General features: G+C 42.0%; 1 protein-coding gene across 4 annotated transcripts in view; it reads right to left on the bottom strand.

Moving 5' to 3' along the window:
* Nucleotides 1–4,930: 4,930 nt before the first annotated feature.
* LOC116995240 (U1 small nuclear ribonucleoprotein C-like) overlaps nt 4,931–19,211 on the bottom strand; it is a 29,978-nt gene continuing 15,697 nt past the window's right edge. For 2 of the 4 annotated variants that reach the window (XR_004417690.1, XR_004417689.1), the window contains 4 exons: nt 15,559–15,637; nt 11,228–11,326; nt 10,773–10,868; nt 4,931–7,479 (listed from right to left, as the gene is read on the bottom strand). The gene's annotated coding sequence lies outside the window, so the exon portion shown is untranslated. The remainder of the gene's footprint in view (nt 7,480–10,772; nt 10,869–11,227; nt 11,327–15,558; nt 15,638–19,211) is intronic. The other 2 variants (XR_004417692.1, XR_004417691.1) reach the window with 1 other exon arrangement.

The following is a 19,211-nucleotide window of genomic DNA, read 5'->3' on the forward strand; positions in this document are numbered from 1 at the left end:
CCAAACTGAAATGCAGAGCTTTGGAGCTTGGCCAAAATCTGGTTAATCTTTCTCCCTCTCCATCTTTTAATGGTATTTATGGTTTCACAGCACTTCCTGGTTTCATCTGGGTCCAAAAGCAGGAGACTGAAATATCATTGAAGAGGCTATTCACAGTGTTTCCAGCTGGCTAGGACCATGAAATGAAAGATCTCTCACAATCAGGTCTGTTCTAGAAGGGTTTCTGCCCAGTTTCTGTACTGATGAGGTTCTGATGAACAGCCAAACTGTTAGAAAATTATTCTAATTAAATTATACTTTGAAAATATGCCTATCCACAAAATAACTGACATCCTTCACCTGATGTACCCGTGTACAGAGAATTAACTCATTAGGTTTCTTTTTTGCATTTTTGTGCAGAAGATGTTATTTTTTCTTGACCTGGGAAGGCTCCTCATGGACTTGATATGTACATAGGCTATTTGTATTCTCTTTGGGATGATGTTTTTCATTCATTTCAAGTCTTCATAGACACTAAGATGCAAACCCAGACAGTTGTGTTTTTTTTGATTCAGACATTGAAATGGCTTCTCAATCCCATGGCTTTTTGAGCAGAAAATGTCAGGATTTGGAAACAACCACTGCATTTCTGCAAGTGCTAGAAAGAATATATGGAGGCCTGTTCCCCATTGCACGTGGTTTGATTTAGGCTGGATGTTGTTACAGAGCAATCTGAGATGCTGGGACAGGCTGTGAGAAGCAAAACCTAGAGAAGGAGAGGGTAATCTTTCCCTCTGCTTTAGCTTATCTTTTGCTGCCAATGTGGCTAGTTATCGTTCCTGTGTGACAATTTTCCTAGTTTGGATGAAAAGTTTGTTGATAAATTTGTGAAGAACCAACTGAAGATGTCCCTCTTCTCCTTTGGCCTTATTCAGTTTTTGGGGGGCGCAATGTAAAATCCAGTAGCTTGGAGAGGACCTTGAGAGTACCCAAAACTCTTCCTGCTGACTTGGACCACATAACACATTCTAGGCACTCATCAATAACTTTATTCTTCTCTGGTATCATAGGAGGCTGTGCTAGTCTGGGTCCTGGCAAGCACTGTCCTTGGGGAGTCGCTTTGACTGAGCGAAGGTTCCAGAAAGAAAAAAAACCAAACCCAAATATTTTAAAGATTCATGGTGGATGTGTACTCACCTGCTATTCCTCTTATCTGTCAAATTTGCTACTGTTATCATCACTGTATCATCACCATGTCCAGATGTGGGCCCAGAGCTGAGCATATCTCTGGAACAGCTGTCCTGCCCCAAAGAGCTCAGCGGGCTGAGAGAAACACAACGTGCCTGAGGAACATAAGGGAACAATATTTGTCTATCCTGTGATGGAGAAAAACTGTTTCTAAACTTCGATGATTTGAGAGTACAGGGTAATTTATCTTGTTTTATAGCTCTCCACGTATTCCCTGTTGCCTGTCTGTTTGAGTAAGGTTTCTTCTTGGATCATGTTTCAGTCATTGCACCTACATAAGACATTTTGGAAAATGCTCCTGTGGTTTTACAAGAGTGGCTGTCAGTCTGAAATTCATGAAGAGAGAACCAAGTCACCCTTGATTCCAGCCCAATTGAGTCCAAACCTGCTAAGAAACACAGAATAAATAAAAACTTCACCTTCCCCATTGAGGGACAAAGCAGGAGGGAAAAAGGGATGTGAAGATGCTGAATTACCTTCCATAATAGCAATTAGGAAAACAGACAAAATTTATTTGTGTTGTTGAGCTTTTAATCGAGTAGTAAACTTTCTTGCAGGTGAAAGATAAGTTAGTTAAAGTTGTCCCAAAAATCCAAAAGAAAGCAAACACCACCCTATTCATAATTTTTGGTGATGTTACCCAGATCCAAAGGGCTGTGATGCAGCAGCCAAAGGAATTATTTCTGCCTATGTCACTGCTTCCTGCATTTCTTGTCCTTCTACTGCAGCTTGCCCTTGTCAAAGCAAAACCTAATACTGAACTGTCCCTCAGTAGATCTGTTCAAGGTTGATGAAGTGTTTTGGAGAAGGGACTCCTGCTAAAAAAGCTGCTGTAAAAGTTTTGACCATTAGCATTCACTTTGATGTATCAAAAGTAACCATTTTCCCCTAAAGTGTTGGAAATTTCATTGTGCAAAGAATTTAGATTAACATTAAATACAGAAGGTTTTAGAAATCATTCACCTTGAAGACTAGCAAAACTGGCATATTCACAGCAGAAGTGAAAGACATGTTTTATCTGTGTTGTCCTTTGTAATTATGCTGCTGAATAACAGGAGTATTATCACACCAGGGTTAGTGCCAGAGGATTACCCAAAGTTTTTCAAATGGGATGGTAAAGTGGTGCAAACAGGTGCATAGACAAAGAGCAAAAAGAGGGGAGGAAAAGTGAGAGAAAGAAAGCTGAAGCCTCCTAATTTCAGCCACATAGCAAAATTAATGGTTTCTTTAAATGAATAGCAAAGCTAGATTACTATTGAGCCTGTAAAATTAGAGTAATGGGTCAGATTCTTCATTTCACTCCTGTTTTAACTTAAGTAAAGGAGGTGACTTTAATTGTGCTTTACCTAGAAAAAAATCTTTTCATTGCAATAATTTTGCAGTGAATAAAATGACTCATAAGAAGAATATGGACTCTGAAATTTACTTCCCAACAACTCCCTTTGCAAACTGGGTGCTGCAAACTGAGATTCCTTTCTGAACATTCCACCTCTGTCTATCCATAAAGAGAGAGGAAGGCATTTCTAAGTGAAGTTAAAATATCTTTACAAGCAAAGCAGTCAACATGAGTACACTATCATTATACTTTGGTGTTGCTTTTTTTTTTGGTATTTATTTGTGTATATTAGAGTCAGATGGGTATTTCTTCACCTCTTCAGGAAATAATGAGGTAGTTTTACATAGTCCCTTTGCAAGATTAAACTTGGAGAAAGTTTTTGGTGCCACTTTTGAGTATGAAATGTATCAAGAGATGCATTTCTATATTTACTGTTAATTACCACGAACAAAGCTGTTAAGGTTTTGGATATGAGCATCTAGAATAACCTGGGGAGGGAAGAGAACAGGACATTTTGGTATTCCACTGTCTTTCTCAAATGGTAACCTTGGGAATATTTAGTGGTGAAAGGAAGCAATACTTCAGGAATTTTGGTCACAGGGGAAAGTGGCCCATCTCAGATTTCTGTGTTACCTCTGCCTGCTGGCTGTCACTGAGAACAAGGGAATATTTTAGCTTTCTGATTGCCCTGTTTTGAGGTAAACCCTCAGGTAACTGTAGGCTGGTTACTACCACTTTGGTCCCCACAAAGATCTGTAAGAGTAATAAGGGGTTAGGACAGTTCTGGGATGACATAATGTTGTTCCCCCTGACTAATGCCTACAGTGGGATTTGTATGATTCTGAGCAAGTCTCTGAAGGCATCTATGGCTTTGTTTTGTAATTAGAATGTGGCAGTCTCTGAAAAGAGGTCTCCTTAGAATATTTGCTATAAAGAATTATCAGTATAAGTATCTGTAATTGCTGGTCCCTGAATCACGTGGTGGGGGCAAATCACGGGCTTCACGGCTATGCAAATAAACGGCAGCCTTGCGATGCCCCGTCCCCTCTGTTTTCCTGTCGTCTCTGTTCTTGTGCATCACTAAAGGGCATTGAAATTGCACAAGTCAGTCCTCTCAGCGGGCCTGGTGCCCCGCTGGCTCACAAGAAAAGGGCCAGCAGGGAGTTTAGGGGCAACAGAGTACACATGTATGTGCTCACTCCACATGCACGCCCTGCCTGTCAGCCCAGCAAGACCCGTCACCCTTGTGATTGTCGTTTTGATCCCACTCCTTCAGCGGACATGCTCCGAGTCCTGCAGCCACGGCTGCACAGGACTGACACTTTCCTGTCCCAGAAAGAGCACTGAGATAACACACACAGCAGACTTTGTGGTCAATTACATTCAGTTTCTGTCTGAATTTAAAACAGTGGTGTTGACTTGATGACAGTAACTAAACATTTTTATCTTACTTTGTCTGTGTCATAACATAGCCAAGAAGGGACATCTGAGATCATGCCTAGGTTTAAAGGAACTCACAAATCAGAAATTAATTCCCTTTGAATTACTTTTACATTTCTGTGTATATATGTGAAAAAATAACACTTCTTTATGTTTTGGAACAACTTTACTGAAACAAAAAGTTTTGTCATTATCAAAATTATTTTTTTCCTGTTCTTAGTAAAAAAAATCAGTAAACTCAGTTTTGTTTACAGAGCCTATATTGCCTATTAAGAAAGTATTTAGTTTGAAAATGCAGGGTAAGTCTAGTAACATGACTATCAGGATAGTTTCTCTAGTGGGTGAATATTTCACGGTCCTGAAGGTCAAGCTCTGCATGAAAATTTGTGCCTCCTGTGTGATAATGCAGTAGCTGGGATCAGCAGAAATGTACGAGATAAGACATTCTTTCATTAGATATGGCTGAGAGCAAAGCTTGCCAAGCAAAGTATTTCTGCCTTGCTGGTTTGCCTGAAGTTTGATCCATGGATGTGGATATGGTGGGGTTCTTTTATACTCCTTCTTTTTAGCCCTGTTCCCTAGGAAGTGATGCATGATTAAGCTGGCTTCAGGTCTCAATTTTTTGAACTTGTCTGTTTGGCTAGAAGAGAAACAGCCAGATGAATCTTTCTTACTAGAATAAAACCTGAAACCTAATCTCAGCTGCACTGTTATCAGCAGAGGATCTAAAGACAGGTGAGGAAAATGCAGATGCAAGTCTCTTGCTGGCCTGTTGGGACAGCACCAGGTTCCTTTGACCTTTTGTGGGGCGTCATGTCTTTCAAGAATGTTACACTAAGAACAATGACAGCAAAATGGAGTTTTTGTCAACCTGAGAAATTCACACCTAGTGTTTTCTGCAGTAGCTTTAAAAGTCACTATTCCATTTCATTTCATATAAGCTAGACTGCTAGTGAACACAAATCAGTGGTTCTCCATGGATGATTCCTCTTTTCCATTAGCAATGGGGTCTGGCCACAGAACTTGCCTAGAGTTTGGATTAGTATGTTCGTAGGACTCATCAAACAAAACTAGAATAGTAAAGACTCTGTAGAGAAGGTGTCCAAAGGCAACCCCCTCACAGCTTTCAAACATTTAGGTTGTAATTGAAGTTCAGAAACATTGACTACAAAATGACCCATTTAGAGTATGGAGAATTTTTCTTTAATAAATTAAGATGACTTGGTCAGGTGGGCTGGGATGTACCCCTTATACAGCTAGTAAAAAATTCAGGTAAATTCTGCTTTATGAAAGAGCTGTGTGATAGGAATAAATAGGGGGTACTGAGTACACCACTTGTCAGAGTAGTGAGCAAAGCTGTGTCCAGAAGTTATGCAAGAGCCCAGGAAAATATGGCCAATGGAGAAATGGATCCCTGCAAAAGAGAAACAGGGGCTTATTTTCCAGTTGCAAGGGAATAAACAGGTTGAGAAAAGTGCTGGCTGTCAGGCTGACTCGTGTGGCACAAGAAGTCAGGTGCTCCTGAAGTGCTGGAGGTGTTGTTGTGCATCACTGCCAGGGCAGGATGTCAGCCTTGCTGACAGACCAAAGCCCCTGGCTATCATTTCTGTGGTCTGCTCAGAACCACAGCCTGCTCTTTGTTCACTATGTACAGGGAATAAGCTACAAACCCTCAGGGATTTGACTTTCAAGTTAAACTTTCACTCTTCCATAGCAAGGAGAAGGTTACAAAGAAAACAGGCTGTCTTCAGCTTTGTTTTGTTGGACTTGTTTGTTTGTTTGTTTGGGTTTTTTAAAATTCCTGCTCCTCACTTGAAAGTTGTTTGTTTGTTTGTTTGTTTTTCCCAGAGCCATTTAAAAGAATTCTAAGATTTCTTGCCAGTGTGTTTATTTTTGAAAGGGGCAAAACCTAGAAAAGTAATATTCTCACCATGGTCACCTTTAACTCTCACAGCTGGCTGGAGAAGAGTTCAACACGTCTGTGAGGGCACCCAAAAGATTATGTACAAGATTATGGAGATTTCCAAAAGAGCTGAATAACCACTATTTTTCTTTGCCTGTATATTTTATTTGTACTAATTTATTGAAATGTCCTAGGCTCTGAGAGAAAAAAGTATTTTCTGCTACTATCAGATATTTATATTCAAACAAACAAACAAAATGCTATTGTATGGGAGGATGGTAATGCCAGGAACTGACATGTTTCTTCTACTCCATTTATCTCAGCAATGCACTCTTAGTCTGGAAACTGTGATATTGAATATTGTCAGGTTGGGTTTCCACTAATTAATGAAAAACAGGCTGCAAGCACAAAGGATTAATGTGGCCTATTCAATCTGATCACAAACATTTTGAGAATCTGTTTAGCTTTTTTGAATGGTGTGAGGAAAACCAAGAGAAAAAACATCTTTTTTCAGCTATTTAGCCAGAAAAAAACCCCCCACATGGATTTACCTAATGGGGTCAAAGCTGAGAAAAGCAGAACATTGTTCCCAGGAGCCAGACAAGGCAGTTATCTTATGAAGAGGGATGATTCTGAGGCTCTAAAAACTTTGGAGATACTAACCCAGTGAATTTAAGCAGGCAGCTTTGCTCTGCCTTCAGCGGGGGTTTGCACACCCAGCATCAGGTGGAACTAACAACTATAAGTGTGGTACAAAGCATCTGAGTCAGGTTCTCAGCTGGTGAAATCAATGTACTTGGTCAATGAAGAGCCTGGCAGTCTGTATTCAGGTCCTACTTGCGCAGTGTGGAGTGTCTTTGATTAAACTGTAATCAGAAACCAGCAAAGAGATAATTGGCATGTGCATTACTGCAAAACATGCATAAAACAATTCTGCTAGGCTTAGGCTGTAAATATGTACCTAGGCTGATGTGCTAGCAATGAGCTGCTCACTTGCTCCTAGGACTTAATTACATGTTATGCCGATCGATGAAAGGTTAAAACAGTTGAATCAATATTTTATTGCACTGCTGTAAACTGTGGTTATAGCATAATAGACTATGAGTGGCTGGCAAGTTTAAAAGCATGTAACTGAATCAAAGTCAGAGTAAGTGTTGTGTGTGCAATTTAGAAACAGTTAATACCTTCCAATTGAGAGGATTTGTTTCTAATTAATATAAAAGCTGTTTATTTAAATCCTAGGCAGGCAGTATTTAAATACACAACAAGTCACCTGGGAATTCCATCTAAACCACTTTGTGGAAAGCTGTTATGCTGTGCTGAAATAAATCCAGCATGAAGTAACTGTACTCTCTTAATTCAGAGTGTAGAAAGGTTTTCTGGGGGTTGTTTTCTTATTTTCTTCTTCCTGTACATGCTAAAATATTCTTGGCCTTATTCCACATTAAGGAATGATGAAAGTTACAGTGTTGCTACAGTTTCCTGTACTCTTATTGCCTGTATATCCTCAGTCAGCCATTGGCAGCGCTTGTTTTGGAAAGGCGTCATGTATGGACAAAATGAAAGACAGGCCCTGAAAGAAAAGAACACAAAGTCAATAAGCTCAATAAGCTGAAGACACGTAGTATGCTGAACAACAACATTTACAGAGTTAATAAATTATAATTTCTAGAGCTCCTAGAGTACATGAGACCATGACTTTGTTTTCTTGATGGGGCTTTTCAAATGGGCTTGTTAAGATATTTTTAAATTTTTTGTGAGGTTTGAAGGACTTATAGGTAGTGAAGATAGCAACATCAAAAAGTCTTAAAACCTTGTTAGCAGAAGAGTTGCTGATTTATTCAGCTTAAATTTTTTTCATTTATTTTAATTTTCCCCCTTGCTTGGAAGAGTGGAATAAATAATGTTTTTACTTAAACAAAATCCCAAAACATTTAAAAGTTAAGAATATTTCTGCGTAATCTAGAGTGAAAGAGTTTTTAAAATCTTAAAAATTTCATGCTAGTCCATCTTTCACCAGCAGTACATAGTTGTCATTAATTTTCTCCAGGTAGCTTCAGTTTCTCCCCTCCATTTTTTCCCCATTTCATCCAAACTCTCAATTCCCTATCTATGTGCACTGTGGTGACAATGACACCTACAGCTCATCCTGGACCACATCAAAGAAGAAACTGAACAGCACTGGGAAATGTGGTACTGGTAAATCCCTGCTTCATTTGCAGTTCAGAGAGCAGGCTGTGAATTTTAGCAGTTTCCTAAAGTGGGGGAGTGGGTGAGGGAGAATTTGATGGTTTGGGCTAGATTTTTGCTGTGGGTCTGTTGAGCTGGGTCCATGTGAGAAGTCAGCAATGACTAATTCCTTTACTGCCTCATTTTTATCATGCCCATCACGTGATGGACAGGTTTCTCCCTTGCAAACTTGGGAAAGCCAGTGCTTTTATTTCATTTTCCCCTGACATAAAATTAGCCTCAAACAACTTTCTCTGCTTCTCAATTATGTGCTAATGATGTTTTTTACTGAGTATTTTTCCTTCACACATCTTCCTCCAATCCTCTCAACTGAGCTCTGGCACTGCTCACCTACTGCCATCTCCTCTTAGCCCAGGGATGCCTGCCCTGCAGGAAAGCAAGAGTGATGTAAACAGGGATTTTTAGCTGACAGATCTTTTAATGGCTTGTAGCATATTTATTTGAGAAGAATAAACAAATCAGTTGGTTAAGCTCTGTTTCTGCAGGGCTTCCCTGCTGCAGATGGTTTCCTTGGTGTGTTTTGTGGCACCTCTGTAATGTGCAGCTTTAAAATCTCTTGGGAGAGTAAAACTTGGTAATTCAATCAGTGGGAAGGAACATCGTTGTATCAGGACTGGGGAACAAAGAATGTTTGTCATGCAGACAGTTGTAATTTACAAACTATAAATGAATCTATTTAGATAACAGAAAAATGAAGCCAAACCTCATCTGTCTTTTTTTTTTCTTTTTCTTTTTAATTTTAGCTAACATAGGAGAAGTTGCATTACCTCCTAACAAACTTACTTCTGCACGTATCTACTTCTTCCTGTCTGCCGCACCTCTTGGCAGCCACCTAAAGTGTGTTTTAGGATGGAGGTGTCACTAAGCAGGGGGAAGTAATTTCTCATAAAAATTATAAGTCCTACTGTAAATTGAGGGGCAATCTCTCCATGAGAAGCTTATGGATTTTAACTACTGACTCCAAGACAAGTGCAGCATTCAGTACCTTTGAGGATGCCTTGGCCCTAATAACAAGCTCTGTGGCTGATGGCATGAGGGTTATCAGGAAGTTAGATGCCATCTTCATCAAGGCTTTGATCAGGCTCTCCATAAAACACAGGTGCATTATGTTGGGTTAAGCCATTTCAGATTGGGCTGCATGCCTTGGGGTGAATTCTTCTTGGGGAAGAAATCACTGTCAGTGATCAAATATTGATATGTTGTCATAGCCACTGATGTTACCGTAATTTAAGTCTTTTATGAGTCTTTGCTTAGCAAAGACTTAGAAGTGCACTAACTTAGAGCCTGGGTTATCTCTGAGCCCAGAGAGCAGGTGGCCAGGCAGTGCTCAGGTGGGGATTATTGCTGCCGACGGTGTTAGAACACTTGCTTTGCACCTGCCTCCTCACTCATAACAAGCACACTAAAGATAAAAAGAGTCCGATTCCCTGGCACTGCCAACCAACTCCACCAATCTTTCAAAAACAAATACTCAACCTTGACTGTAAAATTAAATAGAAAATAAGAGTTAACACTACCTCCTATTGCATGTTGATTGACCTGATCACTCTCCAATCGCAAACATAAAAGATTACATATCACTTTCCATACAGGTGTATGCAAACCATTTTTTGTCTAACTGGGAGAACAAATTGTTCAAAGTTCTCGAAAATGTCCGTGTGCACTTTTACAAGTGTACTTAGCGAAAGGAAGGCATTGACTTATGCCTTCAAACCTGGTGATTTACAATGTCCTGTCTAGTGTTTCCAAAATGAAGAATTTTATTTAAGCTTAGCAGAATGTACTGAAAGATTTCTGATGCAGTGTGTGTGTTTACTGTGCAAATACAGGCACAGGCTTTTTAGAAATTAATTATTCAAAGTCATCTCACACAGGAAAGAGCCAGCACTACAAGGGATGGGGGAGAAAGGATGTTCTTCTTATAGACAAGAGAAACTTTAAAAAGAGAAGGTTTCATATGGTAAAGTTAGAAGTCAGTCTTAGGAGGGATGAGGGAAACAAAGTGAAGACACAGTTTCTGTTTGGAGATGGACAACATCCTTGACTATCATAATGGTTTTGAATTCAAATTTCACTGATTGTCTTTACTAAAAACATCTATTCTTTTTTTTTATTTTTTATTTTTTTAAGAAAAAGAGAGTTGGATAGAGAGAAAAGGACTGCATTTCTGAGAGAATACCAAAACTTGGTAACAGTGCTGAAAACAGCTCATGAAAATTTTAAGCTCAATTTTCAGCAAGCATTCATCATTTTATTTCACTAAAGACTGTTCAATATGCTTCCTAAAAACAACCTTGAACAGTGATTTCTTACTTGTTTCTATTCCCTAAAATATACTAGTTCTCAATTTCTCTTTCAGTGCTAGCGAAATGAGTATCTTTTCTAGAAGTATCTTTTCTTTGCCCCATAGTGATGAGTCACCATTGAAGAGGTATATCTGCAGGTGAATTGAAGGGACTAAAAATGCTGTTTGGACAAATAATTTTGTCTAAACTGACATGGAAGTACTAAACAAAAAAGATGGATTCAGCTTCGGCCCTCAGCATCAAGGGGAAGTTACAAAATTTCTTAAAAAATGGTGAGTCCACAAGAAAAGGCCTATGTTGCAGCAGCTACCTCAGTGAGGAGGAAGTCTGTCTCTCTTCTCCCTTCAAGAATTCGTTATTGCAGAAGGTAATTGACCTAGTCTGAAAGGATTTCTTGATCCAAGAGCTGAAAGAAAAAAAAAACAAACTGACATTTCTGCCTGGGCAAAGACAGCTTTTATCCTTAGTTGAGAGAGACTGTTAGCTGGATGCTGCTGCTGCTGTGTTCTATATCCTTGTGGCTATTTAAAACCAAGGACTAGATTTTCCTTTTCTTCACTGGTGTGTTCACACAGTGTCTCATGACACAGAGCAGCCACTGAGAGGATGCTGTGTTTTAGCTGCTGGTGTGTTTCAGGGCATGGCCCAGAATGGTCAAAGCCAGTGGGAAGCTCTGGAATATTCTGTGGTGGTCACAAGGTTACGTCCACACTGCTTCATGGGGACTTCCACATGAACATTCTCTAGGTCTGACAGACCACATACCTGGGCAGATGTGTGGCGGGTCTTGGCCAGATGGGAGTTCTGAGGAGCTGGCCCTGGCACTCTCACATTTGCCGGGGTCTATGCAGGCACCATGAATTCCTGCGGGAATAAGGCAAGCGGGCATTACGTGCCACCATCACAGCTGGAGTGGCGAACACCTTTTTGTACAATATAAACAAGCAATTTTACCTTGTCCTCTTGTCAGATTAATTTCAAACAGCTCTACCTAAAATTCCATTTCCTCTTTTATACAGCCACTTTGTATGTTACTTTGGGGAAAAGTATTCCTAATACGTTACTAGACATTTGGCTTTTCCCCACAATTGTTTTGAAAATGCTCTTCTATGCTTATTCCTTTTATGGAAATTTTCTTGACTAATAATTTGGACTGGAAGTTGATAATTTGTCTTTTAAGGCCTTCATACTTCTTTATCTCACTATTTTCCTTTCAATGGGCCCTACAAATCCCAGCTGCCCATCCTCCTTTAAGAGGAGTTTGGAATATGTTTTAATTGCCAGAGGACTATCTAGGTAGGAATAGATTGACTCACATCATTGAAGGCTTTTTCTACTCTTCAGGCTGTAATATTCAGGTTGTTCAGTCCCAGCCAGGAGGTTCAGACTAGGTGCCGTGTTTTCCAGGTTGCATAGGATCTGTAGTCATTCTGGGACATGTCAGAGTCTGCATCACTAAGCAGCTACTCAGCAGACTAAATTGATGTTCACCTCCAACTATGCTCATGCATCTGGTCCTCTGCCTTTGGAAGATGTGTGTTCAAGTCTCCTCTCAGAGAATGCAGATTAGAGATCTTCCTCTTCAGTTTCTTAGGTTTCTGCTGAACATCCTAACTTGCCCAAAGTATTCATCAGCAGGCGAGGGCTGGAGTCTTTACTGCACCATTGCTGCCTGTGCTGCAGCAGGGAGGAGGAGATAAGCTGTTTAAGGGATTGGGCTACTGCTAAGTTGCTTCCTCTCTGAGCAAAAGCCAACTTGGGCTTTTCAAACACACGCTGCATCTCTTGCTGCCCTGATTTGTATTGTCTGCATTCAGCCTCTGTGGTGATACCACGCCAAATGCTGTTTGACAGCCACAAGGCTGAAAATAAAAATACAGTAATAAAGCCAATACTTTGTTACAGCACTTTACACAGTACCTGTTACTGTGTTTGTCGTGGAGGATGATTACAAAGAAATCTAAGAAGTTAGGATTGGTAATAAATGACAAGAATGTCTTTCCCTGTCTGACATTATACCTCACAAAACAACCAGAAAGCATGAAGGGGAGGGACAGTGGAGGGTCTTTTACTCTGCATGCTTGGCTGAGCCTCAGACAGGGTGAGAGAGATCATGGCTGCATTGTCAGGGAGGTCAGTGAAAAGACACCCTGTTGGCTCTGAATTTGCTAGTTCAAGGCCATGCATGTGTTGACATAGTGCTGAGCTGAGCCCAAGTGAATACTCCTGGCTGAGAGGAAAACCCTATGTGTGTGTGTCAGGCTGATAAAGCTGCTCATCCTGCTGCAAGTGTGTCTGCATGGCAGCATGCTCTCCCAGTCCCTGAGCACTCTGCTGTGCTGGGCTCTATCCTCACTTCAGACTGATTTGGGAAATGGGCAATTTGCTTACTGTAAAAGAGTGGCTGCAAAACTTGCTTTCTCCCACCTAGTACCCATTTGAACTGTCAGATCTATTACAGCTGTGGAGGGGTTGTGTCTGGCACATCTACACCCTTATTTCTCATAAGCATTGCTAATTCAAGAGATTCTGGAAGTGTTTATGAGTGACTGAACACCAGAGAGCACTCTGAAGGGTCTCATGGTCATTGGAAAAAATCCATGCTCTGCACAGAACATTCACTTTCTATTAGATGTGTTTTTAAAATCCTAGAGGAATGGCCACATGGTATCTGAGAATCACAGTTCAACTGTGTCTTTAGTCCCACATCCCCAATTCTACAAAGCTCAAGGCTTGGCTGGCTGAATACTACTGTGTAGCACCCAAAATCTGTTTTTTCTGGTATCATGAAAGGGGGTGTTGATACAGAAAGAATGTTTATGCAAATTGATCAAAAAAGATATTGGCTGATGCTTGATGCTGAAGGTGCTACATTAGGCCTTTCACCTGGATCTGTGAACCTTGCAGTACATCTAGACCAATGCAGTATGAGCAGAGCCTACAGCCAGTGGCTCTCAGCATGGTGATGTTATTGAGACCTGCCTGCCAGCCACAGAGTTAATTTCTACACATAGACTGTATGTCATCCATTTATTAATCTGCTTTATTAAACATAACCAGCAGGCTCAGCCCGCTCAATCTTGCTGCTGAAGCATCCCCTTTTGTGCCCAAGTAGTGAGCCCTAAGACTGGAGAACTCCAGCTGTTGTGTCCTAGTAACACCAAGCATGCTTTAACCACTACATGTTCAGCAAGAATCACGGCCACATTCACCTCAAAGCTAGGAGTATCATGTTAAGGTTCGTATCATCATGCTGCATACAAAGTCTTTGAAATGTACCTGAGAACACGTGGTCATCTCAGGCAAAATACCTGTGCCTTTGCTGTCATGGGGAGCAGTATGGAAATAAAGTTTTTCTTGATGTACTCAGCCACAGGAATGTTTTCCAGGTAGGCATGTTTCCTCTACATTTAAAACAGGTGATTCTAAAAATTCCCTTTGAAACCAAAGGAACTCGGCAGGGATTTTGGCTCGTGCATTTTGCGGGAACTGGAAGTGCTTCCAGCATGGCTTTGCCTGTCTCTCCGCGAGGGATTTCCTTGCTTTCCAAGCAGGGCTGCCAGCCCTGTGGGGAGCGGGCCGGGCCGGGCCGGGCCGGGCAGGGAGCGGCGGGCGCTGTCCGTGGTGCTGCCGGCGGCGGCGCGGGGGTGCCCGTGCGTGTCCGTGCCCGCGTGTGCGCGCCCAGGGTGAGCGTCAGAGGGGGCACGAGTGTGTGCACACGGGTCCTGCGGGTGGTTATGTGTTAGGTGCATCGTGGAATCACAGAATGGGCTGGGCCGCAAGGGACCTGAGAGATCATTTGGTTCCAAATCCCTGCCATGGGCAGAATATGTCCCGCTAGACCAGATTGCTCCAAGGTCCATCCATCCTGGTCTTGGACAATGCCAGGGATGGAGCATCCACAACTTTTTTAGGAAACATGGTCCAGTGCCTCAGCAAGTTGTATCATTTTGATATAATTACACAAAGTCGGGATCTCAGTGCAAGTCTCACAATTTCCTTACAGGCCTGCAGTTTTCAAACCTTTCACAAGACAGATAAATCAGTATGGGCCAGGGAAAACTGTAAGAGTTAGTATTGTCTTCATATGCCTTTACTTCCCCTCTTAGAAATACCACACAGACACTTTAAAAAGAGATTGAAATATTTCAGAAACCTTTGAGCAAGTCTGCTGATTTTTTTTCTCTGCTTGGTTCTATAGAGAGCAGGACATGTCTCATTAGTTACTGTAGTGTTTCTGTCATATAATACTATTGCTGCTGGTTATTTTAAAACTTGCTGAAGAAAAACATCCTTTTTGCTACAGTCTGCCAAGTTTGATTCATTCATGTGATTATGGGCACAAACACCACTGCCAGTTGCAGCCCAGATATGGGAATCAGTATTTACTATTTCTGGGGTACCAGAGAAACCAGTAGAATCATTGGGCAAAAGCTGTCTTGCAGATGATGAGATATGTTCCGTTGCTTCGTTTCTGAGCAGCATTTCCTTTGCTGCTCATTAGCTAGAAAGCTATTCTGGATCTATTCAAGAGGCATGACCTGCTCGTTCTGTCGTGTTCTTCTGGTGGCAGGTACCTCTTGATGCTCATACTCTCTTATAAATAGGTAACCTGTGAAGAATAACATTTAGCCCAGCAGGCTTTTCACTGGCAGCAGAATAATGCTCCCCACTATTAGAATATATAAGTGTGGGTCTGAAATTCCATCCCTCCTTGGAGTGGTGAGATGGTTCTTAATTCATAATGTCCCTTTGCAACTCGCCCCAGGTAGCAGAGTTACCCAATTTCAGTCACAGCTAAGCCTCAATGGAGAATCCCAAAGCCTTTTTCCATGTCTCTCTCCCTGTGTTTTGGTGGTTTCCTATGGGATACCAAATCATTTCCCAGGATCTTACCATAGGGAATGTGACAGAGTCACTGGGGGCTATTTTGGCTCACAGGATGCCCACAGCAGCTGCTCCAGCTCTGGCCAGCTCTGGAGCATCACAGAGGCAGCTGCTTTGCACTCACTGAGGATCTGGGGATGTTGTTTCCATTGCCTCGTGCTCTCAGTTTGAACCTTTCAGTGTCTATATGCTGACCTTTGCGTACTTACCCTCCTCTTACTGAAGTGAAAGGGACGAGTAGTTCTTGCCCCTTTGTTTCAGACAGCAGTTCATTGTCCACTCTGTTTTCTAACACAAAATAAATAAGGAAATCATTTCATCATTACTTGATAGTTTGGCTGTTTTTTAATAGGGATGTAGGGCAGCTGCACGGAGCTTTGAGAGTTTCCTTAGAAAACCCCAGGCCTTAAATACAAGAAGCGAAGTCTTGGAGAGGGTACAGAATGACAATGTACTTTGCTCTCTGTGTTTGGGAGGACTGGCAAATGGATGCATAATGTGTTTCCTAATCACAAGGAAATCTGCCACGTGATCAATTATTCTTTAATTTCATCACTCTAATAATATGTCATCTTGGATTTGTGACACTGTTGGGCAGCACAAATGACCAATGAGGGTGATTTGGCCTGTGTCAGTGAACTGCATCTGCTCAGCCCCACCCCTGCAGAAATGCCTGAGGCAAGATGTGAGTTTAACTTTGCTCCCTTCCTCAGCAGATTCATGTTTCTAGGCTGAAAACAAGTACAGAATGTAAGGGAAATCACACACAACTGAAAAATTCTGATTTATAATTTAATTTGGTTGGGTTTTCTTTTTGTTAGAAACCAGAAAAAACCAAAAGAACAACACCAACAACAACAAAAAATCCCAGCCCTTCTAGGATCCCTGAATGCAGGAAAGGTATTAATTTAGCTACTTATTTGGCCCACTGCCTAAAAACCTTACACTCCAGTGTTTTCTTCTCCATCACCACCAGAACACAAAATGGGTGATTATACTTACTTTGCTGATGGAATCTGAAATGCAAGGAGGCAAACTGTAGGGTCAAATTGTAGGCTGAGGCCCCATCTACTTGGCTTTGGCTATAACGCACCTCAGTTTATACCAACAGGACTCTCTTAGCTTCCCTTTTTCCCCTTCTAGCTGCAACTTTTGTCAAAGGTTAGTAATCAGGGTATGAAAGGTAAATAACGTTTTCCACCAAAGATCTCTGTCGAGATAAATGCCTCTCCATGAATCAGATTGACATCAGGAAAACAGCTGAAGACACATTCTGAAGCCTCAGCCCCGCAGGATCGTTAGGAATATTACTGTCCCGACCTAATGAGCTACCACTGATCCTAAACAATGTCTAGGACAAAAGACTAGAGGGGGATTGGCTCCCCTCACCCTGCTGCCTGCAGACTTCTGACAACCCATTAAGGTTATAGCTATTCAGCTCTGTTCAGACAGCCCTTTTTTCCTTCTTTTCTCCTCCCTAACAACTCCCAGCTAATGAGCAGACAGCGTTACTTTTATTTTGTGCAGGGAATGTATGGCTAAATAGGTGTCTGTGCATGGCTCTGGAAATTGGAATGAGGTGAGGAAAGCAGAGGAAGAGAGATTGGAGGTTTGTTAGAAATGTCCCCATCGCCTTCATCTGTCAGGCAAAGACCCTTGGCTGAGGAATCCTCCTCGCAGGGATGGGTGAGGATTTGAGGCAGAGCCTGTGTGACACATCGGGCTAGCAGAGAGACAGCCAGGTCCTGCTGATCCCTGGTTTTGCAGAAATGGGCAGGGAAGGCAAAGCCAAAAGGCATCTTGGCATGTGCCGTCGGCTCTAGACACTCCTTGGACGCTGCTCTTCCCGTATGCCTCCATCTATTTTTACTATAAAAATTCCCGAAGGCGCCAGTCTCTCTCTCCCTGTGCCTGCCCCCCCTTTCCCTCGTACTTTACTAAGTGATTGGAGTTGCCCTCTTCCTTTTGCTCCTTCCCACCTCCTTCAAGCTCTCTCTTCAGCGACAAGCAGCATCACTAATTGCTTTTTAGGGTCTCTTTTCTGCTCTCTGTTCAAAATTCATGGGGCATTCCCTGGCCCCATTATGCTCCTTTCTGAACCTTTTCAGCTTCTTTTACAAACTTAGCACTTTCTGTGCTTCTCTTACCCTTTGCAAAAAAAAAAAAAAAAAAAAAAAAAAAAAAGGTTTGCTTTTTGGGAGGTTTTTTTTTCTGGTTTTTGGTTTTTTTTTGGCAAGCAGGCCTCCTCCCTCTGCAGCCCCCCTCCCTGCCAGAAAAGCACACGCACGGGCCCACCTCCCATTGAATGGCAGGCTTTGTGCAGGGAATTTCCGGAACACAGCCCTGGGCTGGAGGCGCAGTGTGAGTGGAGGGGCTTTGGGCAAGGAGCCTCCCTTAAGCCCACCCCATTACCACGGTCACTGTTTGCCCTGGGCTCTCTAAAAGGACTATTGTTGCCTGTTGCCAGGTATTCCCTAGCAACACTTAAGCCAAGCTGCCTCCTCTATTTATGGAAGAAACTTTTCAATGGTCTCCAAAACACGTGCTTGTCAACTTCAGAGAATGCCTTCAAACAGACACAGAGGGGGAAAAAATAATCCCAAGCACTTGCTTTAGCTGAAATATGTATGTTGGGGGTGTTTTTCGATTTCTTGTCATTTACCTTGGATCAGAAACCCAAACAATTGCAAATCAAAAACAAAAAGATCCATCACCTTCTCCCAGTCCATGTCCTCTGCACTGCTGAGCCTTTCCACTGGCAGGTGGATGGGGATCATTTATGAGATGGATGAGTTTTTGCTACACTTTGAATCTTGTTGCACAAAAGATTGCTTCAATATTTTAAGACAGATTTTTATTTCTTTGTGTGTGCCAGAGCCTTTACAAGAACCACCATACTTCTTGTGTTGTCCACCAGCAAATGACCGATTACCAAGGGGGATGCAGGGTGGGAAGGGGGTCTAATATACCTGTACAGCATAGACACGGCACCTACAAGTCACATCACCAAATGGCTGAGGTAAGCCTGTGTGATGGATGCACACACCTGTGGATTCATTTCAGGAATTACTTATTCCTATGCTTGCATTTCTGCCATCATTTGTCCACTACAGACAGCCAGTGGTTCAGTCAAGTTCAAAGAGGGAACCAAGTTGCTGCATCTCCAAAAAAAGTTGTGTACGTGTTTTGGTGATCAAGTAATGATGTGAGAGAAACCTTTTTACAGCAAGTCTCGCTTGATAGAAATAGTCTTTGTGTGAAGTCATACAAAGAGCTCCAGCATAAATTGGTGTCTTTTCTTCTATCACATTACTTTGAGATTGCTACTGTTAAAAAGCACTATCATTGTCACTTTTGGGGAAACCTTATCAGATAACCAGAAAATGTAAGTAAGGCTAAGATTTACAAAGACGGCTGAAGCAATGTGGCACCCAACTCATTTTCAGAATTTCAGTGGACCATGAACACCTCTGAGCTGCCTGCCCACATATCCATGATAGCAGTGGGTGCATTCCCAGTGCTGTGGAGGACAACACACTGGTGCAGTGTCAGTACCATGTCTGGAGTAATAATCTGAGCTTTTCCCATCTGAAAATTCACATTGTGTTTCCTGACATGTCCTTTAAAAGCTTCAGTACATTAACATGACATCCTGCCCTGGGACTTTTTTCTTAGCTATATCCTCTACACTGCCATCATGGCCTCAAGATCTGGGCTTCCCAGAGCCATGCAGGAGGCCAGCCTGAGGCAGCTGCATGTGATGGGAACACCATGGAGGCCTTCAGAGCTGAAGCAAAGCCCTAGGAGTGAAATGGGACTGACTGACAGGGAAATGCTGTGCCACTGTTTTCTGCTGTCTCTC

Source organism: Catharus ustulatus, chromosome 4 (assembly GCF_009819885.2).
Source record: "Catharus ustulatus isolate bCatUst1 chromosome 4, bCatUst1.pri.v2, whole genome shotgun sequence".
NCBI lineage: Eukaryota > Metazoa > Chordata > Aves > Passeriformes > Turdidae > Catharus > Catharus ustulatus.